We start from the raw sequence: 26,988 nt of genomic DNA on the forward strand, positions 1-26,988 counted from the left end.
GTAGGGTTTCTTTTCTTGTCAGCAAAGATGTGTGCACGTGCATGTAGACTCACCAAAGTTGAAGTGAAGAGACTTCAAACCTTTCAGGGGGAAAATGTAAACGTGACATTGCCTTCCCGCTGGGGAGCACAAGGGCAACCTGGCTCTCTGTGCTGGTACCTCACATACTATACTCTCCTGGAAAGTCGTTCAGTATTTGTCTAAAACTTAACTTGGCTGATGCAACAAGGAGCTATAAAAATACTGGCATGAATGTCCTGAGGGATTATACTGAAGCGTGTTTTTCCCCCCCTTCTATTTGTTGGCAGAATTGTATCTTCTATACTGCTGCCTGGCTATTACAGCCAGATGGAGCATTCGACATACTGTCTAGCCCAGCATCAGGCTTCCCAAATTACATGACAGGTCGGCTTCATACCACACTGCTACAGAACAATCCTGCTCTGCTGCTTGGTCAGCAAGAAGCAGCTTTTTCTAGGTACACCTACACGCACCGACACTAATGAAGGGCAGGGCAGGAATTACTAATGTGCTTTTGATTTGCATAACACTTTTTGTTAGTCATAAACAGCGGATCACTGTTGTCTGTATATAACTCATGAGGAAAAATGACAAAGAAGTTCATATACAAGTACAGACTGAGTCAGTGATAGAGCTAGAAGTAAAACTGAAATTTTCCACCTCCCACATCTCTCTCTCCACCATGCTGCTAATTATCCACTATTTATTTATTTCATAGCTATATGGGCTATTGAGCTCGTAATGTTTTAAAACACAGACTTCAGAGCAAAATTAAGGCTTTACCCTCACTGCATTGAAAAATATAAACACACTGGTGATGTTTTTTTCCTTTGTGCAGTGTTGTGCAGGACTCCAGGGGAGAAAAGTAATTGAGCATAGTCAGTCATACGTACGGTATATCAGAACAGAGGAGTCATTACTTTAGTTCAAGGTACAGTTTCACAGCAGATTGTGAGAAGGTTTCCAAACAGTGCACTGCTGTTTTTAATAATCAGAGAACAGGAGCTCAAGGCTGGGGACTTGTCCATCCCATCTACTTTCTGAGAACTGTTTCTGCCCAAGTATATTTTTCATTTCTACATCACTGCTGAAATCTCAAAGGAAGTAAGTGGGGTGATACTTTCTCACACCTATCATTATGTCACCACACTCTTCTCAAAGAACTGTTCAAAATACCCAAACTAATAAACCGAGCTGTCCAGCCATTTAACCAAGCGAGAAACTTAGCAAATCATGCATTCCCAGAGATGGAAATGCAAAAACTGTTTCTTTTACTGCATGTTCATTGAAGGACGTAGCAGTTGCAGAGTCCAAAACTAAGAGAATTGCAAGGTAGTTTGTCAAAGAAGTGGAAATGATATTGTGCTTTTTGTGAGGGAGGAGGGAGAGAAAGGGAGTCAGTCTGATAATCGTATTACACTATCTCTGCACTGTGCAATAGCTGCGATGCGAGGCTCACGGTCCATAAACATTGTTACTGAAAATATATACTTCCTTTAATAGCAACAACAGCATTAACAGATAGCAATTACCCTTCATTTTCAGGAACTATAAAGTCTCCATTAATTCAAGATTTATGTAGTTATAGCATTTAGCACAGGAATAACACCACAGAGAATTGGTTTATACACATGTAATGAGAGAGCTTATGGCATACTTTAGTGAACATTAACATAATAGAGTAATATAAACCATCAACAGTTCCACTTATTGTCTCTTACCTGCTTTAGCATCACTATGAAAAGTGGCTAGCAGCTTGGTAATGGGCTCTGTTAAATGGTGTTCTGCAGAAAGCCAAAAGTCAACTTGTGTAAAACAAGGGAATGAGTAATCTCTGCTCATTACTCCAAAATGTAGTTCTCATTTTTTAATAACAGTGTTCAAGATGGCATTAAAAAAGCTGGTTTCTTTCAAAGTAATGCAGCGTTCGCGTTCTTTCAATCTTGGACTTCCGTCTGCGGCATGTGAAATTGTGGGTTGTCAGCTTAATTGCATGGCCCCAGAGTGTAAGTGAGCTCTCCAAATCAGGGGTTAGATATCAAGCTTTCCTTTATTTAATGTGGTGCTAAGTAAGATGTACGAGAAATGACACTTTATTTCTAAGTTGACTCGGTAGTTTCTGTACACTTGTTATGTAGTTTGTGTTTGTGTTTCAGCTATAACAAGCAAGACTGAGAAAGCCATATCTGAGGCGAAAGCAAAAACTTTTGAAGTCAGGTTTCTAAAACAGTGTTTTCATGCTACTTTTTCCAACATCACAGTGAGTTTATCAGGCCCTGCTTGGGGCGATCTGAATTCAGCCCTGCCATGCTGCTGTTTGCTGTGCTAATTTCTGAGGCCCAGTAGGTGCTTGGAAGCGTGCAGCAGCGCATGGGCAGGTGCGATTTAGCACTTAATGCCTGGGAGGAGAGCGACATGGCAGTGCCATGGGCTGGGTTCCCATCCTGCTCCGTGCCGTATGGATGCGGAGCAGCTCTTGGATCAAGCATGAGATCAGAAGCAGTGAAGGGAACTCAGATAAATGAGGGGCACAGCGTTAAGAGCTGCACTGTGTCAATATGTCAGCAGCCCTGTTGTTGTCTGGCCTTTGTTTTGTAGGTGTTGAGGTAACGGGGAAGGTTTTAGGAGGCATTTGACAAGGAAAATCAGGTAGATTTGTAGCTGTGAATGGGAAGTTTTTCTCTGTAGCAAAAGGCATAGTGGTGTGTAGTAGGGAGGTGCTAATTTGAGTTTAATAAGTGGGTGATCAAGTGTGACCAGCTGGAGGTGAGGGCTGATATTTTTACTGAGTGTCAGTGTTGGGAAGTAGAGGTAAGCTTTGAAGGAGCCAAAACATGAAAACCAAGAGTTCACGATACGGGAAGTGGAAGTTGTGCAAGGAGCAAAGCCACAGCCTAGGTAAATGATCTTTGTGGCAGCTTTCTCCATGGGTGCAAGGACACAGTTACAGCTGCCATCACCAGAAGGATAAAATGGTAAATGTACGGTGAGGTGTTGAGAGCTTGACCAAGAGTTTATTCGTGTGGATGAACAGAAGATGCTCATTGTAAAGAAAACGGATACACAGGACTTAACCACAGCTTGGATGTTAAGATGTGGAGAGTGATGCAAGTCAAACAGAGTGCTGAGAACTATGGGCTTGAGTGAGGGGTGGAAGCGATAAGAGTGGAAGCAACGAGCAGAGTAAACTGTGTGGGTGAAGTTATCAGTTCTCTTTCAGCTGTGTTAACCTTGAAGGGGTGTCTACAAACCCAGAGGAAAATCATAGTTTAGGCAGCAGGAGAAAGGGATGTAATCACGATGAGAGATCTAGTAGTTCCTCTACCAGAAGTGGTTTCTGTGTCTGTGTTTGTGTATGAGATTACCCAGAATGAGATAAAAGCCCCATGACACCAGATTAAAGATTGTCTTAATGATGCTCAAAATAGCAGGAGCGGTTACAAAGGCAGGAGCAGGGAGGGGAGGAGATGCCAGAGCCCAGGGAGGGAAGTGCTGTGTCAGGTAGCTGGTGGTCAAGGAAGGTGAGATCTGGGAAGATGTGAGCGACTCTGGAAGTCCAGTGTGGGAGGAGAAGCCAAGCAGCACAGTGTTCCCAAAGAGCCAACATCAGCCCAAATTTCTGTGTTTTGTTGCATCTTTGACCTCTCCTGCTGTCATGGCCTCCTCTGTCAATGCATCAGTGCAAGATCAGTGCGTTGTCCTGTGGGGCTGGAATAAGTCCCTGGACGCCCCAGTGCCATTCATTTGAAGTCTGCAGGGACTATTATGAATAGCACTGCTGCTGAAGGCTGCTTTCCCCTCACTCCTTACAGTTTATCTAGAAATGGAAGAGGTAGGTTCCACCTGATAAATCTCATAAATGTCTTGTTTCCTTGAGACTGGAAATTTAGCTGGAAGTTTAGTTCCCACTTCAAGTAATCAGTTATTTGCTATTTTTGAAGCTTACTCAGGCCAGGGTTGTCCTTCCCTTTCCCCCACTTTTTTTTGGTCCATCATTAGATTGTCCCTTTCTCCGAGAAATGAAGCCTGGTACTTCTCCAGCAATCCCAATTCTTACTGCTTGCAGCAGAAAGGAGAGATGAAACGTGGAATGGAATTGAGGGCTGTCGCATGGCAGCATTTGTTCTTCTGTTAGCACTACACTTCAAGCTATGACAGTTTTCAGCTGTGACTAATAACTAGAAATCTTCATTTGCCAGTTACTTCCCAGCTGGGTTTTCACACAGTATTTAAGTGGTTCTTTTCCTGTAGTATGCTCTTGCTTACACAGAGCATTGCTGTTGCGGAAGCATGTACTTTGGCTATGTCGCTGGCTTACCAGCATGCAGCAATGTAATATATACATATGTGCATGCACGTTGATTCACAGAATCTGTGTTTCTTCTAAAACTTAATTCTTACAGACTGAAAACCCAGTGATACGGCGTGAAAACCAGTTAGAAACCTGACTCTTATAAAATAATAGCTGGGTAAAGGCTGTCAGTTCTCTTAATTGAAGAGTCTCTGAGAGACGAGCCTCATGTCTTTATTAAAAACAGATCTGCTTTTTATAGAATATCAAAATAATGCATCTAAAATAACCTTGTAGCCCTTGAAAGATTTGGGTGCTATAAACCAGAAATGTAATGTCGCTGTCATTGCAGGAAGACAGAAGTTCACAGCTCCGTGAATTTACTTTATAGTTCTCCATGAACAGATTTACCAGCGAAATAGCATCTTGCAGGCCCACTGCATAGCTAGCTCACTCAGTCACTGCTTGGGATCTTCCATCTGGAGAAGAGACTTGGCTTCCATGGGCTTCTGTCGTTCCGCCCACCCTGTGCACAGAGTGAACAGAAGGGTTTCCACCTAAATGCAGGGCAATTGAGGTAGGCCAGGTTAAGGCCTTCAAATTGTCCTTGCCAACAAGAGAGTCTGGAACTCTAGTAAGAAGTTGTAGTAACAACGGCCCTTATCGACCTTGTTATTCCTAGAATTTTAAGTAAAGCGAGAACGTAACTGAAAAAGTAACCAGACTCAAAGCTTTAGCACCAATGTTCTCCCCTCCTACTGAGATTTTATATTTTTCCTTTATCCGGACAAAAACTCAAATTTCAAGTACATTGGTCTGTGTGTAACAAGCTGAGTCATCAGGGTCTGTGGTGTCCATATTCATGCTTGAAAATGTAGAATTTTCTTTTTCAGAGAAAACAATGAGAAGGGCCTTGTAGTTTGCTGACAGAAGTCCATCGTCAACTCACATAAAAGTACTTAAGAGGTCTTACTGAGCTCTTGGGCAAGACAGGATAATGCCATTTCTGTTGCTGGCAGTCGACGTTTCCCTAGCTCTCTGGGTTTTCTATTGTTTAATGTCTCCCATTTCCAGTTCCCCATCCGTGAGCATTTTCTTATCTTACTGGGGACCTTGTGAAGACATTTCTAAGATCTGAGGCAACAGGGAAGAGAGCAATCTTGAACAGCTGTCTGCCCACATCAAGAAACCCCATTATAGCAAAGCCACGAATTCAAAGGGCTAACTGTGCAATGGAAGTAACTCCTTGGAAGATGATCAGGTATTCTGGTGATTAGCATAACATAGTAGGCAGCAGATAGGAATTGGCATTATAATTGAATGATTTAATTAACCGTAAAGATGCCAAGAAGACGAGAAGGTTTTGGAGGATGCATACTCCAGTAGCTGCAATTGCAATCCCTCATTTGGCATGCAGGTTCTTGTAACTGTTTCCAAAATCGTTTTACCAGATTAAATAGAACAGAAGAGCTTAGCAGGCAGCACTGGGTACCCTATGCAAACATAAAGGGTGAAACTCAAGGATGGCCTGAGAGTCAGCTTTGGGTTTTGTAGCTTTCCAACAGTTCCTGCTTCTGGGTCCAATTTGCAATAAAATCCAAACTAGTTTTCACTACAGGAGATCTCCAGGTGTGTAAGAGGAAACAGCGTTTGGATCAGTAAGTTGTAAAGACTAGAAGTAACATTTGCCTAACCTTGCTTGGGAATTCACCCTTACTTAAAGCATGGTGATTGAAATGGGTATTTGTTCACCCAGGTGAGTCTCCCAGTGCTTATCAGATGCTGTTTTAACTTACCAGCTGCTTATCAGCTGCTGCTTGTGTCTGCAAGATCTGTAAGGAGCTTGCCATGGCACCCTGCCTCAGGGGAGATGTTGGAGCTGGCGCCGCCGTGCCTTTGCTGAACACCCTCACGGGCAGGAGTCCCTAAGAATTAGAGCCCTGGTTTTCCACAAGCACCAACCAGAGTGAGGTACTCTTTAAACAGAGAAAACTCGGAGCCAGAGAGATTAAAATAAGTGTTTGTAAATAAGTCTCAGAGCAGTACATAGCACACATTACCTGCAAACATGGTAATTTTCCTTCATCACAAAGCTCCAGCTAGAATATCACTCCTGATGCCATCTTAGGGACTGTTAATTTCTCTGTTAGTCCTGTAAAGGCTGTGTAATTCCTGTTAGGGATTTATACTTTTTAACGTTTCTTGACAGTCTTTAATACCAAGTTCTACCTAGCTGCATTTTTCATGAGAATGAAGGTGTTCTCCTTGGCAAATGGTTCACATTCAATTTTGTAATGCCTGAAAATTCAATCTGAAAGCTTCACTTGATTTCTTTCTTGGCTTTTAAACAGTCTTCCATAGTTTCTGCATTTTGATGGTTTTCCTCTAATTTTGTATGATATCTGTATGATTATTTGAAGAAAGTGGTTTTATGTTTTAAAGCTGTGCGTACATTCAGAGCAGAGCAGCGGCTAAATGAAGCTTTTATGAGTTCGTGTCTGCCAAAGACAAAATGATGAGTCCCAGCAGGATGAGTGCGGGTTAAAGCAGTGGAGGCCGTTGTACACCTCCCATCAGCGCTGTGTCTGGAGTGTCAAAAGCACCAGCAGTTCTGCTTGGTCGTACGCACCGATCCGGTTCTCCACTCTTCAGTGGGTTGGATTGAAATACGTCAAACACGCACAAAAGGCTTGGTTTCCAAAGCGCACGGCCTGACTTACTGCTTCTATTTCCTTGGCCTTTCCCACAACTGTGTCAAAATTAGTTGGAGATCTTTGCCTAAATCTTTGGCAGCAGCTGACTTAATTTGTGGTTTACTACTCCTGACAGTTTATTGGGGAAGCAAAGCGCGCCTTCATCTCCAATAATAAACAGCCCACCCGCCGACACTTTGACAGACTTAATGGTTTTTTATACAAAAATGGACAGACTTAATGTTTCGACTGTAGCGATCATCTGTCCTGATCTCCTTAATGAAATTAGATTAAGTGCACCTGGGAAAATGCTGAGACGGCACATTGCCTTCATCACCTTCCTTAATTTAAAACCAATTTGCGGGGAAAATATCCTCTGAAGCTGAGGGAGGCAGAGAGAAGGGGGAGGGAAGGGGATTTTAAAATCTATCTGGATAGCTACTGGCAGTTTTAATTCCTTTCCCTGCTGGCAATGTGAAATATTAACAGCTTTAAGAACTGCGAGTTTAAAGACTTGCTAACCCTTTTGCCTTTCTTAGGGGGAAAAGGAACAAAACAAAACACAACCTTTACTATCAAGATCACATACAGCAACCAAGTCCAGTAGAGGTTGGGCTGGGCAGGCAGAGAGACCCGGCTGAAATCAGAAAGTTTCCTCTTCCAGGAGCTAGGCTGTGTTTTTCTGAGATGTGTTGAAACCTCTGGATGTTGGGGATGCTTCCTGTCTGCCGTTACCTTGATAGTGATTTAGGTGTGCAGAAAAATAGTAATTTGCCCACATAGCTGTGAAACCAGCTGCAGTATGTACAATATAATGTGACCTGAAAATGATTACAAATGGTTCCTTGGGCTCATTCTGAAGACAGTGAGAAACATATCTTTTTAATTAAAAATAAAATGTAAAGAATAACTGTGAGCTTTTCTTCCCGTGAAGGATGATTCCTATTCTCTCACTCTGACTCCAGTGATTGAAAATGCACCGGCGGTTAGCTCAAGGTCTTCCACTGGTGAGCTGGTCAGAGAGCAGAGTAGTCTGCAATAGGCTGGAAAGTCTCTTTATAGTGGAGAGTTAAATGTTTACTGCCTTTGTCATTTGGACTATTAAAGTCCAAGCTCAACAGCGCAGTTGATTTATCCATCTCCTGTCTCAGATTTCAGTGTTGCTGGAACGGCGTTCATGCTAGAGGTGGGCAGTTTCTGCTACTTGGAGATGCTTTTCTTCACTTGCTCAGCTTTGTTCTTCACAAAAGCTTTCGTAGCACAGGTTCTGCAGAGATGCCCACCTTGTGCCTGGCCGCTTCAGAAACACGCAGAACCCATACCAGGATTGAAAGTCCCACACAACCCAGTGCTCTAGAAATGTCTTGCAGCTGGCTTGGGTTTTGTTGGGGCAATCACCGCACAATCACTCGTATTTCGTTCAGCTATTAGAGATCACCACTCCGATCTTCAGTCCTGGTAACCTTGGAAGAAAACATCATTCAAAATAACTATTCTGAAAATCCCTGTTAAGTGACCAATTTTCAAAAGTACTCCTCACCCTAATCTAATCAAAGTTACCTTTATCTGTGGATGCTCAGTGCATCCCCAAATCCATTCAGCAGTCTTCATCCACTTGACTGGTCCTATCCCTGGGCCTCCTTGTGCAAGTGGGAGCTTGCATGAGTAGCCCAATTGCTGTCAATGAATAATTTAAATGATTTAAGCCTCAGACATGCTGGTTAATAATGAGAGAAATCAGCCCCATATGTCCTTGTCCATAAATACTAGAGGATGGGGACAAGTCACTTTTAAATGGGATTCATTTATTTTTAAATGGAATCATGATAAGTGTTTTAAAGGTAATCAAGCATGTGTAGCTATCCTGAATATTATAAATATAAAAGAACATTAGTCTAAATTTGAAAGGGATCCCATTCATGTATAAAGAGAGTTAAAGGTATCATGAGAGGATAAAGTGCAGAGTAACCTTTGGTACCTGACAAAGGTTTTAAGGTGTCTCTTCTTTTTATTAATTTCTACAAAGATGGCTGAAGTGACCAGTGTGTGTTATATTTGTCACTGTATTATGGGCATTGTGGACACTCAGATGCTGGTTACTGAGTGACTGTAGGCACTTTTTTCCCCTCTTTAAATATTTTGATAGTTTTCCACCCTACCCAGAGAAGGTGGAGGTGAAGGAAAGTGAAGAAAGAAGATTTCTTGTATTGTGGTTATTGAACTTGTCCCCTTGAAAAGACATTGTGTATCCCACCCAAAAGGCCTACCTTCCATCCTTTTAGTTTTAATCCTCTTTAATTTTGTCAAATGTGAGTTTCGTGTCCTGCTTTTCCAGACCCTGAAGCACTCTGCCTTTTGCCACCTCTGCTTTTGTCTGACAGCATCACTTGCGCCTCCGCTCTTTGCCCAAGCTGCTGGCCCCTGGACTGTAAGCCACCAATCCCTCATTTTTGGTTTTCCCTATCAGATTGGTTGCCTGCAGGGACTAACCCGTGGTTTTTCAACAGCGTTCACCACAAAGCCTGCCAAATGTCATACGTAGGATCGGGTGCATTTAGTGGTAGTTTGTATTTATTGCAGATGTTACACTTCAGGCTCCAAAGGACAGGGATTGTGTCCTCCCGTGGAGGAGTCAACCTAACATTTTGTGGTCTCTCCTGGAGTACAAATAACCCAGAGGAGCTACTTGTGAGCAAGTTTTATCCAAAATCTGTTAGGAAATAGAATAAACATCATTATCAGCATTTTCCATCAAAGAAACTGGAGCTCACAGAAAACGTGACTTACCTGTGGTTCTGCAGTGGGTTGGTCGGAAATGCTGTGGGACACAAATTCACAGTCTTCTCATTCAGTTCTGTGCTCTAACCCCTCTCTGTGCGAGTCTGGATGGCAGACTGTGCTGTCTCAGCCAAAGCTAGCCCTTGGATGTTTGCCTTCTACACCCTAGCTGTCTCTGCTGGTGATAGATGGTTCCTGAAAAAATAATTAACTTTAGCTGAACTGGAATATGTTTTGGGTTTGCTTTGTGAACAAGTCGTAAGGCTTTTACATATTACTTTGAAAGTCATAGTCTTTCTGAGACATTAGAGCCTGTTTTCGTAACTTCATCAGAGAAATGTCTTTTAAGGTGGTGGCGCATCAAGATGTTTTGGGGTTGGCTCCTTCCTTTGAACTCCTAACACACAGAGATCATTTGTGCAACTGCAACAAATTAAAAGGTGGCTCCAGAGAGGGAGAGCAAGGTTGGAAGAAGTCGCAGCTTCTCAGTGCATATGTCTGTGTTTAGTCAAAACAATGTTCCTAGTTATCTTCGGCCTTTTGAAGTCTTTGCGACTCTGGCTTTGTTTCTGCTTCATACATCATCGCCAACAGCCATCAACAGCTGAAACATTTAGAAATTGGCTCATGGCAGGACAATAGGTGATGATGTACAGTACAAACCAGATGGAGGGGCGAGTTGCCTTGAACAGCTGAGTAAAAACTTGTTTTCACTTAAAAATCAAAATAAATACAACAGATAGAAAAATTGGGAAGGAAATGGGAAATAGGCTGCATACGGGAGAAATATAGCACTTACCCTTCCCGCGGGGACCTGCAGCAGCAGAAGTGGAAGGAAAAGTCTTCCTGCATGTCGGCCCATGTCGCATGGTGTGCCGTGCCGTGCTGTGCAGTGGTGGGGTGCTGCTGGTGGCTGCGTGGGATGCCCTGCTCTCACTGCAGCCCTGCACCTCGGACAGCAAGGCTGGGTTGTGCACTGGGCTGGTAAACAGAGCGCTTTGAGCATCCTTTGCCCAAGGATGGCAGAGCTCACTGCTGGCAGTGCAGAGCTGTTCCCTGTTGGCCCCAGGGAGGAAAAGTGGCAAGGGGAGCAGAAAACTGTTCTGGGTGAGAAAAAGGCTGATGCCCTGTGCATGGAGATGCTTGTAGTGTTCCTGTCCGTACTGAGACAGGGGGAAGGGGAAAAGCATGCCTGCTGGCTAGATGAACGGTTATTTTTAGTAGCTCTATAAAGTCAATTAGAACTAAAGCAGATCTGTATTAAAAGTTAATTCATATTAAGAATAGCACTGCACTAGGTACTGGTTTCATTTGGAAACAGGTGCAAGTCCATCTGCACTGTTGCTTTCAGTGTGGTCCAGTGCAAAAAAAAAATAAAAGTATGTTTTTAAGTCCTCTTAATAGCCTCAGAAGTTATTATATCCCATCTTCTTGGCAAGTCTGGAACATCGCCAGTGTTTTACCTGATTTGTCAGTGCTGCCAGTTTGCATTGTCATGCATGTAAATGAAGTTCTTGCCTGGACAGCCTCGTGGTTTCTAACTAGAATTCTTGGCTGCTCAGTTGGTGAATTTATTTTCTATAACAACCATATCTGAAAACATTTTCAAACACGACTGCAAGCCCCAGTGTTCATTAGACCCTTTATGGATGTTAGTTTCAAACTTTCCTCCTCCCTTCCTGACCTATCTCCTTTTCCCTTCCCTCTGCCCTGTGGTTGCCTTTTAAATCAATAGAGTTCGATGCAGATAAACAGCACAAAATGGATTGAATGGAGGTCCAAAAGGTGAGGTTATCGCTTACTTCTTGACACAGCACTCCTCTCTAGTCAGCAGAATGCCTGAGTAATGCTAGAGTCCAGTTACGTACCTAGGTCTCCTCTGCATCACTTTAAACCCACCCTGCCATGCTCTGGGACAGCAGATGAAGGAACGTGCCCAGTGCTCTGCTGCAGTGAGACCTCAGTTTTCAGCCGTCCCCAGACAGGCACAACCTGCTGGCACTAGGTATGTATTTGGAGCCCAGGGGACAGCGGCACAGCCAAGCTCCTCTTGGGGCTGGTCTCTGAACATCACTGTCCGTGACCTGCATTGTGGCCATGTTTCAGGCTTGTACCCTGGGCAAAATCCCCATTTATCCTGCCTCCAGCAAGAGCAAGCATTTGGGGGTAAAATAACTGCAGCATGAATTGGATAATGTAGCTCGAGTTTGTGGCCTGATTCCTCTGATGTTGTTTAAAGCCTTATTTTCTCATTACCCTTTGTGTGCTGAACTTCAGAGCTCTCCTTTAAAAATAACAGCAGCGACCTGAATTAATTGGTTAGGAAACATTTCTTCTGCGAGCCATGTTCCACAACAAAACGTGGGGAAGCCAAGAAAAATGCTGGCCCAAATTTGGAACAAGTTTTGTTTGGAGGCCCCAAGCCTACGCATTGCTCTGCAGACAAATCCACACATACGTGGGGCTGCTGTAACTGCCTTGGTTTTACAGGAAAAAAAGAGCCAGCCGGGCTGCAGGGCTCAGAAACAGTTGCTCGCCAGATTCTGATTTATTTGACAGCCTCCGTAATAAAGTAACTATTTGTCTAACTCTTCCTGATTAGTCTGAAGAGGTCTGCCAATCTGAAGAGGATTGACTAGTCAGGAAACCACTGGTATTTTGGCTTTTTTTTTTTTTTCCTTAAGGGTTGTGATATTATTTGCAATAATTTCTCCTTTATTAAGTTTGGCATTTCAAAATAATTCACTGCTGCAACGTGAACATTTTCCACATCAACAATAAGTCTATTACGGAGAAATTTACAAAAACAAAATGACTTCATATTGCTTGCAGATGTATTCTGTAAAAATAATTGTTTTTCACTAGATTTTAATGTTTCTAGGCCTTTGTAAACATAATGCCTAAATACTTTTATTCAATAAACGAGACCCATTCAGTAATTGCTTGCACATTTGAAGTCCAGTAAATAAGGAGCAGATTTCAACCAAAATCTGTGTATCATTTAAGCTGCTTAGGTCACAGCCCTAGGGCGGAAAAGAACTGGTGAGAAACTTGTGTTTTCAGAAGTGGAGAACTGTGACTTCAGAAACCAAGACAAATAAGCTCCATTTCTCTTTAATTAGTGGATTCCTGCTTATGGGCCAGGCTTTCTTTATTCTTCGTTCAGTAAGGCTGAGAATTCAAAGGAGGCTGAAGATGTTAAGCATTGTGTTCTTTGGACTTTATAGTCTTGGGATACCAAAGTCCTTCAGGCTCCCTTGGAAATCCCATCACACAAAACCATATTTTTTCCTTGAATGCATTGTTTTCAGGTCAAAAACACCACTGTGCACAGATAGAGAAAATGTAGGCACACATGTGGAGGGGAAATGGTGGCTGATGTCACTAACTGTGTGTCTTGGTTTTGTATGTGCTAGTTTTTAAGAGCCAGCAGCACAGAAGACTTTGTTGAAGCTAGAAGGACGGCTCTAGTAAGCATCTTGTGGTCTCAAGCTTGGGCAAAATGTCAACTTAAAACAAAACAAAAAAGGCAGTGCATGAATAATTGGATGTTGCTTGTCGTGCAAGAAAAATAACTTACAAAGCAAAGTAGAATCCAGAAATAAAATTGAAATAAAAACAAAAACAAGCAAATACCACATGCATTGTAATTCCTATGTGAGACATGTTTGGTGGAGTCCTTAAATCAACCAGCTTACAGGCTGCATTCATGAGCTCTCATCGTGCCTTATGAAAGTTAACACCAAGAGAAGTATTCTCTGTGGGGGTTTGTTTTCCTCTGAAGACATTTTGAAAGTCATGGAGACCTTTTACTGGAATCGAGGAGGGCAAAATATCTCAGACAAGGTGATTTAAATGGTAATGGGGAGTTTTTCCTTGGACTTTGCTACCTGCTGTTCTCCAGACACTGTATTCTCAGGAGTGAAATTCTGACCTGTTTGAAGGCAGTAATAAAACTCTCCTTAATTTAAATATGACCAGGGTTTCAGCTCATATCAGCAAGAATACGGCCTGTTTCCCCTTAGGCCACCGTGGTTTCTTAACGTGTAAGTATAGGTAAATAGTGACAAAATAGCCTTTTCACTTGACAAACAGGGAGGGTGTGGACATGAATGCGGGTCCCTCCTAGCGTGAGCTGGCAGTGTGAGAGACCCAACGGGTCACACTGACCCGGTTCCAGGTGACAAGTCATGAAAAGCAAACCCTTTGAGGAAAAAAAGGCTTTGTGTACATCAGCCCCTAATCTTTGCCTTGTGTGTTTGACGGTGTGCTGCTCTGCCATCACAGGTCATCCCCAACCAGCTCGCTCCATGCCCAATTCTATCTCATTTTCCCCCTCCTATCCAAAGAACAACAACCCTAAAACCCCATAAAGCTTCGCAGCTGTTTTCTCACATAATTAAATCGTCCTAGGTAATCCTTGCCCGGTGGCCTTTCATACGCTGGTGGGGGAATAGCATTGAAGCCACCGACGTGATTTGATTACTGGGATTCCTGTGCAGCTCAGCTGCTCCACCAAGGCAGCTGTGATGTTTCCAGGGCTCAGCAAAGCTTCACGCAGGAAAGAGCCATTCCTCGTCGTGGCTGTCCCTGGTGAAGGAGATGTGCAGGGGGAAAAGAGCTTCGGACTCTGGCTGCTGCCTGCAGCTTGGCTGATATCTGCCTCGTGGCAGCCTCTAAATGCAGTAGCACCACCAGGCGCGGAGGTGGTAGGCAGTAGTGTCTGCTCCTGCAGAAGCTGCCCGGGATGGGCTTTCTCTTGGGCACAGTTTCACATGCGTCTTTGACCTGGGCAAAGGTTGGAAGGGAGGCATTAAGATACAGCAAGGTGAAAGGTGTAAAGTTATGCAACTAGAAATAATCCCAAGCCTAACTGCGTAATCTTATTTGTGTTCAGTGAGAAGGAAGGAGTGTGAAACCAGACTGACTTGGTCAGAAGCTTAATAAAAAACGTGTATTACAGGCACTGTGGCATTTTCTTTACCTGTGGCTGATCAAAGCATTATTTGATGAAGCAAGCCTCTTAACTTTTTGCACAGCTTTGTATTTTAGACAGGGAGTTGCGTCTATCTGAAGCGAACCCTGCCTTGGATACATATTTCTTACTAACCTGGCACAGTTTCCTGCCTTACAAGCTGCATTGGGGCAATAAGGAGCGGTGATTACTGAGTTACTTCTATTGCAGCAGAAAGGCCCACGGTGTTTTGGGAAGCCCAGACTGACAAAGTACGTGTCCCTCAAAATTCTGAATCCAACCCAAATGTTACAGGCTGTGTCACACAACAGTGCCAAAGACACGAGAAAAGCCAATTGTTTTAATGACAGATCTTGCCTGTGAACTCTTGCCTGATGAAACTCTAGACAGCAGGGGCCCTTTGCATTTGGAAACTCCCTCACTGATTTTGGTTTGGTTTATAGCTCTCACATGGCTGTAGATGTGCCTGCTCCTACACCTGCAGGCATTCCTCTCCTGTGCTCTAGCTTTTGGCTCTTACTTTATCAGGCATTTAATGTCAAAGCATAGGGCGAAAAGCCTTGAAGAGAAGAAAGCAAGGGGTGTTTAGAAGTGACCCTTGATTATCAGGAACTGCATCTTTCTTTAAGAGACTGCAGAGGCCGTAGCTTTTCTCCGAGCAGGAGAGAACTGGGAAGCGTTCTTTGCTTCAGGTAAGTCAGGAAAATCAGTGCAACAAGCAGGGGCATACCAAAGACTTTTTTCTCACTGGGTAATCTCTCCAGGGCATTTTATATGCTGAGTATTGCCATGATACATGCTCTTTATTATGTCTCTCAGCACACAACAACACTGCTGAAAGCACTTCCATTTGCTTGTTATCTAATCTCTGTCATCAGAGGTCAATGGATACAGGCCAAGGTCCTGCCTCAGCATATTTCCAAGCAAAAGCCCTGCACCCCTTGAAAGAGCCTGTTTCAAATGAAGCATAAGCTGGGATTTGCCTCACACGTTGCCTAGGAATCCAAGTTCTTAAAAGTTTCTTTTGTGGGTGTATTTGCAGAAGAGATTTCTGAACCCTTGTTGCAGAAGAGGCTGTGGTTTAGATGCTGTGATAGTCAGCGTCGCAGCGTTGTCACTGGGTTCCAAAGAAAGCTCTGCTGGGCGATACTGGAAATCCCCCTTGTATTAATTGCTGTATTCAAGCTCCCAAGAGCTCCAGCAAAGGCCTGTAGCCACATGAGGCTACATACTTCATGAAAGCACTGTCCCTGCTACAGGGACGAAGCGAGAGAGGATGCACGTGTGTCAAAGAATAGTGAGGTGGCTCTGTAGATGTTCATGGGGAGCTCCTCGGGGAGCGAGGGGAGGCCTGGAAGGAAGCACGGTGCAAGAAGCGGGTGTGGAGGCTGGGCTCAGCCTGCTCTCCTGTGCAGCTGGGCACGTAATTGCTCTCCAGACAGCTGGGGAGCGACGAGAGGAGGGGAGATGCAAAGGAGCGCCGTTTGGAGCAGGAGCTGTTTCGTAATAACCTCTGTTATTAGAGGAGCAGGGGTTTGCATCAGCAAATTGCTGTAAGAAACCCCCCCGGTTGATAGGCTATCCCTGCAGTCTGAGGAGACATAAATGCACGGAATAAGGTCACATCAGTGTAATTGGATTATCTAATAAATAGCTGGATGTGGGTCTGTTACAGACAGGGAAGGCTTGCAGAGCACTCCCACTTTCTTAATTGCTGCTTTAGCCTCCTGGTAGGAACGGGGAGGTGTTGGGAAATGACACTTACAGTAGCAGGTTCAGAGGTATTGCTCGTGAATCAGCGTTTCAGCGCATCTTCTGCGCTGGTCTGTGTCAGGTAGTGAAGGTTTTTTATGAGTATTTTGTTTGTTCCTATGATTTATGCCTGGCGTTCTGAGGTTGCCAAGACAAGGTAAAAGATGCTTGTCTCTGTGTGTTTTTGCAAGTGTAAAGTTCAGGGTTATTTTCTAAAGGCAAGATGAGTATGGAAAATCTTGTCCAATCTCAGCACATTTTTTTTCCTTGAAATGGCATTTGTCTCTGTCATGTGCAGCTGACTTCATTCTCTGCTAGAAGCTTCTCCGTGACAAGCTTTACTGTCACCCTAGATGCACAAATTATCCTTGCTTATTTGGGGGGAGTTTGAGAGGCGAGTTCTCTCCGCTCTTCCCAAAGTCACAGGACGCAGAGGACTTTCCCACCCTCCTGTAAACAGCGCAGGAAGGAAAGCCAGCTGTTAAGGTTGTCCTACAATTTATACCACAGAGCTTCGCTTTCATGTGCTTACGGTCTGGCCAAACTTTGTCGTCGTGGATTTCTTTGTTGAGCATCTTCTTCAGGCGGAGGTACTTGGGTGAGTTCCAGCTGGAGCACACAGCACACGAGGCGTGGGACCGAACAAGGTGCACTTTCACTTAGTTCCCCTCCTTGCTGCCAGCAAAGTCCTGGAGCAGAGTGGTTGGTGGCAAAAGCCCATCCTGGTTGCATTTACAGCTTCTCCTGGTAGCACCCAGCGGTGTGGAGGGAGGTGGCAGATGTAGCAGCAAGGACATTTAAATTAAGGTTGTCTCGACAACACTAAATATTCCCCCCACCCCTCCTTTTTTTTTTTAATGCCTTACCTGACATCTTCAAGCATTTGTTTTTCCGTGCCTGGTTGTATGGCACTTGAAATGGGTGAGACCGTATAAAATGTAGCGTTACATTTTGAGCGAGCCAAAGAGCCATCCTGAGCTGAGAAGAAAGAAAGTGTTTATCAAACGCCTGTGTGTATTTTAGGGTGCAAACAGATGTTCTCTTTGTGAAACTTGGATGGAAATGCAGCTCAGCAAAGCTTTCCCTCCCCTTTTGCTGCTGCTTTCAGAGATGTATTAGGCTTTCAGAGATCAGGTCCTGCAGATCTTACAAACCATTGTTTTTTGTTAACAAGGTTTGCCAAGCTCATCCCTGGTTGTAAACCTTTTATTTCCTGTAATTTAAACAAATGATGCATTTCAGAAGTGACTCAGTTCCTTAAAATAAAGATGTATATTTCAGCTAGCTGACTACATGGAAGCCTGGTTTATCTATCCTGCTGCCTTTCCCAAAGCCTCCTGCATGGTCTGCAAAGCTGCTCTTCTCACAACATTTCACTGACTACTTCTATAATCTTTTCTAAGAAAAACTTGAATCTGAGAAAGGATATAGGGAAATTTTCAAACCACTGATATTTGAGGGGGTTAAGAAAAAGGAAAGCGGTTTGTTGAGGACTGATGGTGCTTTGCAGACAAGCAGGCATGTGTTTGATGGGGGCTCTAGGTTTGTCTCTCTATCAGGCTGCTTGGAAAAAATTAAGAGGAATCAACTGAAGTGATAAAGGTGAAAGTCAAGTGAAAGCATATCCACATGCAGGTTGTCTTTTGAGCATAAGTGGCATTCCACTGCTGAGCTGAACTATAAAGATCTAACATTGGTTTATGTTACAGAACTATTTTAACAAATCTGCCTCGTCTTTGAACCTTTACTTCCTTCTCTTAAAATTATTTACTGTTCCTGTGCAGGGAACAGTATTTTGAGAGAGGTTTCGGGAACCATAGTCCTACTCTAAAGCTCTGGCTGCTGCCTGCAGTTAACATTAATTCTTCAGTCTAACCTGTCTAACGTCTGGCTGATGACCCATTAAGCAATTGTTTTTAATTAGCAAACTACTAGTTTGCAATGCAAGGATTAAAAAAAAATAAAAAACAACCAACACCTCAGCTTCTGGTAAGTGTAGGTTAAATTATTTACAGTGCTGCTCATAAACTTCTTGAGTCTATTTATTAAAAGCAGAGCACTTTTGTAACTGGAAGCCTCTGCGTCAAGTGCTGCAATGTCTTTGGTAAGCAGTGAGAAAGAAGGCGATGTTTGCTTTTGTTTGAAAAAGCCCAGGTTGGGCAGATTATTGGCTAGAACAGAGAGTTCATCAGATGTTTGTGGTCAGCCGGGGAGATTTGCACAGGCCTCAGACACCTGCAGAAGACGAGTTGCAAAACCTGTTGTTGGAATGAATGACATGCAGGGACTCTACCAAAACTCTCCTTAGATTTCAGTGTAAGTGAAAACAAATGTTCTGCTGTAAATATCCCCCAGGTGAATACGTTTATTCTCTTCACAGCTTTGAAACACGCTTCAGGCTAGAGAGGCTCCCTGGAGAGGGAATTTAGCGCTCTGAGCCAAAGGTCAGGGTCAGGTCACTCTGCTCCATTTGAAATTTGGCACCTAGGTACATATGGCAACTGCATCATCCCAGGGGCTAATTTGCCAAATCAGATTGCATCCTCTTTCATTGCTGCGTGCCAAGCTCGGATGTCAGTCTTCTCCCTGCAAAGCTGAATGTCGAACATCCAGGACCTGCTTCTAATACCAGCCGCTTGCAGCAGCTGAGCTCTCCTGGAAGCAAACCAGAGCACACCTACCTGATAATGAGAACAACATTTACATAGTGCTTTTGATTTCAAAACTTTATTAAGCATCAAAGGCAGAGTTGTGCTTGACCCTTGGAGGCATTTACAAGGGTCCCCTCCTCGCTGATACTCGAGCACAGTGGGATGAGAGGATGGAAATCGCAGCCTCCACAGAGGGGCTGGCTGGACCCAGACTGGCGGCACCTCCAGGGAAGCCAGCACTTCCCAGGAGCTTCTCGGAGCTCACAGTCAGAGCAGGGATGTGTGAGAGAAGGAAGCAGAGATGCTGGAGGAGGTCAATGGCAAGAAAAGACGTACCCGAGTACGCTCATTTAGCTGAGCACAGAATCCGCGCTGCTCTCCGTGTTGCTGCCTTTGAGTCAGAGTCGGGTTATTACAAAGCCTCATGTGGGATGCCGTGGTTATCTGTACGCTACAGGTTCGAGCAGCTTAATTAGGTTGGTCTAGGGTAGGAGGAGATTGGCAAAACCCCCTGCTGCACACACAGTTATGCTGAGAAACTCGTTTTTCCCAGTACAGCGTTGCTTTGATAAGTTTTGTTACCGGGATGAGTTGCATGCGGTGTTTTGCTGATGCGGGTATTGATATACACATGTTGCTAACGGCTCCTAAACCCTGACCTCCTTTGATGTCCTTTCTTAAGGACGGAAAAAATGAGGCACAGAAATTACACGGTGACACAGCTGCGGTGAGTTCCGTCAGTGATGGTACTGAGATTTGGGATGTTGTTCTTCGGGCTCCTGCGCCCGGGCAGCTACAAAAGGCAGCTCTGTTGTGGCAGTCATCTGGAGGCATTCGCTTTGCAAGGGCCGGGGCAGGGAGGCCGCAGGGGAGGGCAGAGGAAATGCTGAGATAGAAACTTTGGAGAGCCCAGAAGGTGCTGGAGGCTTCAGCTTGCTTCAATTAGTGGCAGTCGGCGTGTACCTCCTTCCTCGCTGGCTACCTTTGATCTTTCTTAAAGGTGTAAGGCTAGAAACAGATTTAATCACAATACAAAATACCTGGGAAATGCAGTCTGTAGCTTTTATGATTCTTCTTCGAAAAGGGCCTTGGAGATTTTAGCTTTTCTTTTCTTCTGGCCTTGGAGATAGACATGCTCATATAACCCTGCTGTTTTATCATTCATATCAGTAACGCGCTTGCTGCCAAGATCCAGCATTTTCTGATAGAAAACCCATGCCTAAAAATTGCTAGCTCGGGGGGGTTTCAGTGAACGACGACGGCTCTCTCTGCAGACACCAGGCATGAACGGTGGTTCGGGGTGGTGTGGTCCCCACCAGAGTAATGGTGTGCACACCCTTTGCCCCTCTTTCTGCTGAGCGGTCCATTGGCCCGATCTGCAGTGCTCTTGTCTGCCCGTGTGCTTTTCTTCCTCTCCTTTTCCTTGTTTTTTAACACAACAGAGGGTTTGCGTGCTTAGCCTTTGGGGGCATTCCTGCTGGTTTCTGCTCCCCTTGCCGAGGGGACGGCGCTGTTCCTGAGTAATGTGGCCCGGGAGCAGAGGTGGTGTGTATCTGCCGCAGCCACGCAGCGAGGAGGAGAGCTCGTCCCGTACGTGGAGGGAGCGAAGCCTCCCGCAGCAGCAGCAGCAGCAGCACCTCTCAGAAGAACCGCCAGCTAAATACCCATTGGTATTACACTGTTCAAAAGGGCAGTGAAGAATTTTTAGCCCGTCAAGCTACTGAGAGCGAATGCGGGCCGTGTTTTACCCTAATTCAGTGAAATAAAGACCAAGCCAAAATGTTTTGTAAAAATTAGTCTTTGATCTTCCCTAATGCGCAGCCTGTGTTAGTGGTCACAGCTGTCCAATTCTCTCAGCCTGTTTCTGTTCTCCCCGATGCCATTTTTACATCGGTGCAGTTTCAGTGACGTCAGTGGAGCAGTTCCAGATTTATACCAGCAGTTTGGCAAACTCCTGATGTTTAAAAAATCATTAGTCAGGCTCCAGAAAATAATGTGATTTTTCTTAAAAATGGTTATTTGGAATAAAGCACTGAATTAGGGATATGTTTTTTAATCTGCCTTTTAAACGTTTCTGCTGACGGGTGCTTTTCAAGCTTTTTCAATTGTATCTGTGAGGCCTGGAAGATTAGTTTGGGTTTGTCGGTGAAAACTGGGGCCACTGGAAAGCACAGGGCTCTGAGAAGTGGAAATTTTAGAGTGGAAGCTCTATCAGGGATTCTTCTTGCTGTCCCTCTGAGTTAGAGGGAGGTCTCTGCTGTGGCCCAGGCTCTGAGGGCCTCCATGTATATAAAATACCATAGTGGTACAATCAATAAATACAACTATAATCAACATAGTCATCGATATATACTAGTCATCGATACTTCTTATTAAAATCCTGAGCGTTGTCCGCGTTGCTTCTCGGTAAGAACAGAGCACTATTGATTTACCTCCTTGGTGACTTCTTTATACCAGCTCTGTAGGCAGAACACAAAACTTCCCACCTCAAGAGCGTTTGGTTTTAGCTTGAAACCGTGATACCAAGAAGGTGGCCAAGTGTTCGAGCTCCCAGTGAGCTTATATTTTACAGTGGTGGTTGGATTAGTTAAACTGCTCGGCAGGAAAGCCCGTGTACGTATGCACTTGCACAGATCTAAACAATGCTTCCTCACATACATACAGGAAGCCAGCCAGCTCCTCCAGTGATTACAGTTTTGTCTTTCTGTTGCCCATGCCTGTGCCTTTTATCATTTATTTGGAAAGTTAATGAAAACAAGCTTAGTACAAGGAAAAGCACCCAGCAGAGCAGCCATCAATGCTGCAGAAGTTTCTTCTTGCCTGCTTATAATTAATGCCTCTTCCAGCAGAGAGAGACTTGATGCAGCAGAAGCAGCCAGCATATGCATCAGCCTGCTGGAGCTGGGAGTATTGATAGTGGCTGCGAGGGAAGGCTGCCCTGGCTGGACAGAAGCCAGCATGGCTTACCTTGTACCAAGGAAGGCGTGAAAGCCTATTTTTCTTTTTTAATATTTCTGAAAATGAGTATTTCTGCTTCACCTGCCCTCGCCACGTCCACACCAGCAGCTCCGGGTGGTGTTGGCTGCGCAGCAGGGCTGCTCTGAAGGACGTGGGGCTGAGCGGGATTGTGTGCTTGTGGACAGAGGCCACCTGTGTTGCTGAAAAAACAGTGAGCAAACGGTTTTGGAAATGAAAGATGAACTGAGGAGGGTGTTTCTGGCCAGTGTGAAACATGGACTGGGTGAACTGGAATTGAACGTGCCTTGAACTTAGTGAGGAACATTGTAAGGAGGATAGGACACAGTGATCTCCATGAGGTGGTCCTGCAGATCCCTGGGAGTAGGCATGGTGCCATTCACTCTGGGTCATGTTTGCAACAGCTAAAAGTTGACGAAGGCTCGGAAGTTTCTGGCACAACCCTATTCCCTCCTCTATCCAGAGATGTGTCATAGTCTGAACTTCACGGACAGCATCTTCAGCCAGGCACGGCCTTCGCTGCGACCTGCTGCAGGGCTTGGCCTTGGGCCCCGGGCTCTGGCCGTGGTGCCCCACACGTCCGTGCCTTCAGCCACTGCGGACCAGGGTTTTTCCACTGTGGGATTTCAGACTTTCTGTGTAGACGGTGAGTTAATGACCCAGCAAATTAATTGCTTCACGAGGCAGCATTAATAATAGATGTTGTCTTACCCCATTTCATATTATATACAAACTCCCCGCTCAGCATCTGAAACTAAAACAGGCGAAATTACGAACACACAATTGCATGCCTCCCCTCGCTGAGCACACTGCTCTGACATTTTGGACAACCACTCAGTTATTATTTTTAGGGCTTCAGCGAGGACATAAATTGTATCAACGTCAACTGAAGTTGCTGGAAACTTTTTGCCCTGTGACTGAGAACACGAAGTGATAATAATGAAGCCAAATCTAATGTGTTTTTTGTTTTCTTTGTCTTTCTTTTTTTTTTCTTTAAATGAGAGGTCACTTTTTCAGATTAGGGATGATGCTTTTTGTACACAAACCTATGCTTTAGTTGATACAAGGCATTAAAAGCCCTTACTTGAATCTACATCAGCAAGAGGAGAGGACGTTTGGCTGAATGGCCTCATTTCCCCAGAGCACTGTTGGTCGTATGACTTTGCTTTCTCATTACACGTTTCTTGTTCCTGCAGCTCTACTTTTTGGACTCCCTGATAACAAATCACTGTGTCAGTTAATTGTCTTGGCTTTTTTTCTTTTTGCAGATTATTAAATGAGGTGGTTAAAACATTAAGTACAGGATGCCACTGATGGGCCTCTGCTAAGCTATTGCACTGCTGGGAGAGATACCTATAGCTATGGGTAGCTAGATACAGGTGTGTCTGTTTTCAAGAAAAAAACATTTCTAGGAGGATGTAGATCTACCAGTAACTGCTGTTGAATCTGGTGTGAGGTTTGATGGCAATCGAGGCGGATGTAAGCCAGTGTTGCAGGGGCCCCCCTCAGTCCCAGCCATGCATTTCCCTTGGCACCTCCAGTTCTGTGTTTGTGCCATGAGCTGGTCCAGTTTTGCTGGTTTGTTTGTATGGCTGGGTCAGCTCTGAAATCCCGTGTCGTTTAATGAGGACTGGTGCTGGCACTGAGGAGGAGATGGGAGCGTGCAGCCAGGGAGCCCGCACTGCTTTAAGCTCCTGTGGCAGAGCGTCTAGGTATCAGAGATGGAGCAAGTTTTTTTTCTAATCAGCCAGTCTTACATTTCAATCAAAGAGTTTAAATTTATACACATAAATAATTCATGCACTTATTATGCTACACATTCAGAATGCAGAATGCACATTAACTTGTCCTTGTCCCGCTCTAACAGATCTGCAAGTGCGATCATCCCTGCTGTATTACAGGAAAATGATACCAAAGGTGATATCCTAGTGCACTAAAATTGACAGCAAAATTCTTACAGACTCCAGTGCAACTAGATATTCACTTGAAATAACTGAGATCACTAGCTGGTTCTCTTAATGTCGTGGTGGCACTCTTTCTAGCTCCAGTGAAATGATTGTGCCATGGAAAGGATATTAAGGTGGTTATGTAGCACAAATGAGTGAGAGTGGCATTGCCTTGGTGCTAACAGGAATTAATAACCAAACTGGGGGTTGAATGCATCATACCTGCAATGCCATTTGTAAACCAAAAGGCAACACCTCCTTCTGCCTGAAAAACAGAGAGCAGTGTGATCACTTATGTTTTATACTAAAAAATACATCCTTGCCCTTTGCTGAAAGGTAAAAATTAATAATAAGCTTGATTGTGCTCATTTAAATAAAAAATCTTTGGCTAGTTCCTGAAAGAGTATTTTATACAATATACATGCATAAGGTTTTGTCTTAGGGGAAAGTATTGTGTCTTCCCAGTTGCTGCTCAGTTTTGTGCTGCTGTGCTTCAATTTCTTAGTTTGCTTTTTGTCTAGACTTGTTATTTTTTAGTTTGAGGAACTTCCATTTCCTTTTAATTGATGATATCATATACATTACATATAAAGACTGTATTGCAGTAGGTGCTACCTGAAAGTCTAAAGCAGGCTCCAAATCTGTTAATAATGGACAAGTCCTTCAAGTCTGGTGGAGTAGCCATGGCTGATCCATTGCCCGTTGCTGCCAAGCTCCCCGGTTGTATGGCTTTGTCTTCCTAGCTTGCAACTTCTGTACCGTGAGCGACCTGCACACAATACACCATAAATCAGAGCTCCTGGGAGCTCAGAAATAGCCAGCGGGGAGCGGGCGCAGTGCGGTGCCTCGTGGCCAGGCTACAGGTGGAGCTGGAAGCCCTGCCTGGCGCTGGGCTCGTCTGGCACTTCCCCTGCCGGGGCTGCTGTCAATTGTTTGTAGCTTTGCCAAACTTAAGCTGTTGGAGTTGAAAATTTCCATGTCGTGTGTCTGCCCACAGCTGATTCCCTTTGCTTTTGAAAGTTCAAATAGAAAGATTTGGCTCCCTCAAAAAATGAGATGGGGGAGAATAAATTGTTTTGGTCATGTTATAAGCGCTTGCAAGTAATTTGCTAAGAAACTCGCACACCTCCATGCTTTGGAGGAAGGATGTGAAATTTGGCAGGGGCTTAGCCTCGGGTAAGACAAATGCCTTTTGCTATCTCTAGAAAAGTTGCATCAAATTGAGCCAAGCCTGAATGCTCCTGAAAGTATCCGTTTGCGCATTCTTGGGATTTCAGAAAAACGTCCCCGTGCTTGCCCAGGTAGGCTTCTGAAAGGAAAATACTACTTCCCAGGTAGCTTGCTGGATATTCTAGATGAGGAATTTCCCAAAAGGCAGCCCCATAAAGACATGCCTTCCATCAGGAGTAAAACGAATGCTCAGAATTGCTTAGCAGTCAAGATCACAAGAAACCCTGAGTGTGCTTAAAGGGCACCTGATAAGATCAGTGAAAAAATACCCATTGCCGCCGCTTGCCTCTGGAATGTCATGTAAATGTCTGCACTTGCCTTTCACACTTTTAATTGGAAACAGAAAGGGGAGGGGGGAACGTTTGAGCAGATTAGCTAATTGATTGATTGATTATTTACAAGGAATCAAAATTAGAGGGACAATGATATCTTTTTAGAGAGGTGTCAAGGTAAATTATATGATTACCAGGTTCCCCGTATGCACGGCTTGACGTGCGGAGCACAACTGCACCTACCCGTGCTCAAATCATGCATCGGAGTTTTTCCTAACACATTTTGAGAGAATGTGAAGTGCCTTTCACAAAACCACAAAAGTAAAGCAATAGTGATTGGAGAACGAGATATTTAACTCTGGCAGTGCTCGCATAGCTCTTGGATGCCAGTGAAGGTTTCTGTGCGCTGTGACCATGGTTTTGCCGAATGTACTGGGGCCAAATCCCTCTCCTGCTTCTTTCTGGGCCAGAGACAGGCACATAAAGAATGTGTGCTAATGTGCACCATATTCTCAGCCATCTGTTGACCCCATCTGACTTGTTCTTGCCTGTGCCTGTGGGGCTGCTCTCTGGGGAGAGCCGGCAAAGGTCAGGAGGGCACCCGAGCCTTGTTGTAAGCTGCCGAGTGGCAGTACCATCTGTAAGACTTTCTTCCTCTGCTTCTGTTCCAAATCTGCCTTATTTAGGGCGGTGGGCAAGTATGTTGAGATAATTAGTTTATCCTGAAAAAGCCAACCCCTGCCCCCAGCAGTCGGCAGTCCCATCCCAGCTGGAGCAGCCCCACCGAAGGGAGTGACCTGCGAGTTCATTCTGGTTGTGCTGTGTGCTGACAGCCCTGCGGGCCCGTGGGGATAGCTTGGCCAGAAGTGATTTCTTGCAATGAATGGTGAGGTTTGTGCCAAGTGTTATGAGACCATCTTTTTTTTTTTTTCCTTTTTTTTTTTTTCCTTTTTTTTTAATATTCAGATATTTAAGCCCTGCAGTAAGGTTGCCAGTACTCTTGTCTGGGGTGGCTAGCCTACCTTGTGGGTGTCTTGAAATGTAAGCGCTTTTCTTAGTAGCAAAGACAAGTTCTCAAATGCTTCCCAGGGTAACATTCACTCCTGGGTGACTGTTACAATTTTGGTGAGCAAGGGATCTGTAGGAGTGGATGCAGGATCTGGCCTCCTCTCCAAGCTGCCTCGATTTGTTATCTCCGAAGCAGAATTACTCTGCACAGACCTCACTGCTTCACGTTTCCCTTTGCTTTCACGGCGCTATTTCAATTAATGCCATCCAGGGGACACATGAGCCCGGTGTAAACGTCATCACGATGTTTGAGAGCGGTTCTGAGAGTCTGTTATGTACTTATAAAAAAACTGTGTCAATACATAGTCAGGCTTTTAAAAGTGGTGTTTATAGCA

General features: G+C 44.5%; 1 protein-coding gene and 1 long non-coding RNA gene across 32 annotated transcripts in view; both read left to right on the top strand.

Annotated features, from left to right (window-relative positions):
- Positions 1 to 26,988, top strand: part of FBRSL1 (fibrosin like 1) — a 518,463-nt gene that overhangs the window by 343,900 nt on the left and 147,575 nt on the right. The window lies entirely within an intron of this gene.
- The window catches only part of LOC106031224 (uncharacterized), a 55,211-nt gene continuing 28,223 nt past the window's right edge, over positions 1 to 26,988 (top strand). Inside the window, exon 1 of the long non-coding RNA XR_010825547.1 lies at positions 1 to 26,988. This exon is cut by the window's right edge and continues 7,062 nt beyond it. This is a non-coding gene — a long non-coding RNA (uncharacterized lncRNA).

Source organism: Anser cygnoides, chromosome 17, assembly GCF_040182565.1.
Source record: "Anser cygnoides isolate HZ-2024a breed goose chromosome 17, Taihu_goose_T2T_genome, whole genome shotgun sequence".
In the NCBI taxonomy this organism is placed as follows: Eukaryota; Metazoa; Chordata; class Aves; order Anseriformes; family Anatidae; genus Anser; species Anser cygnoides.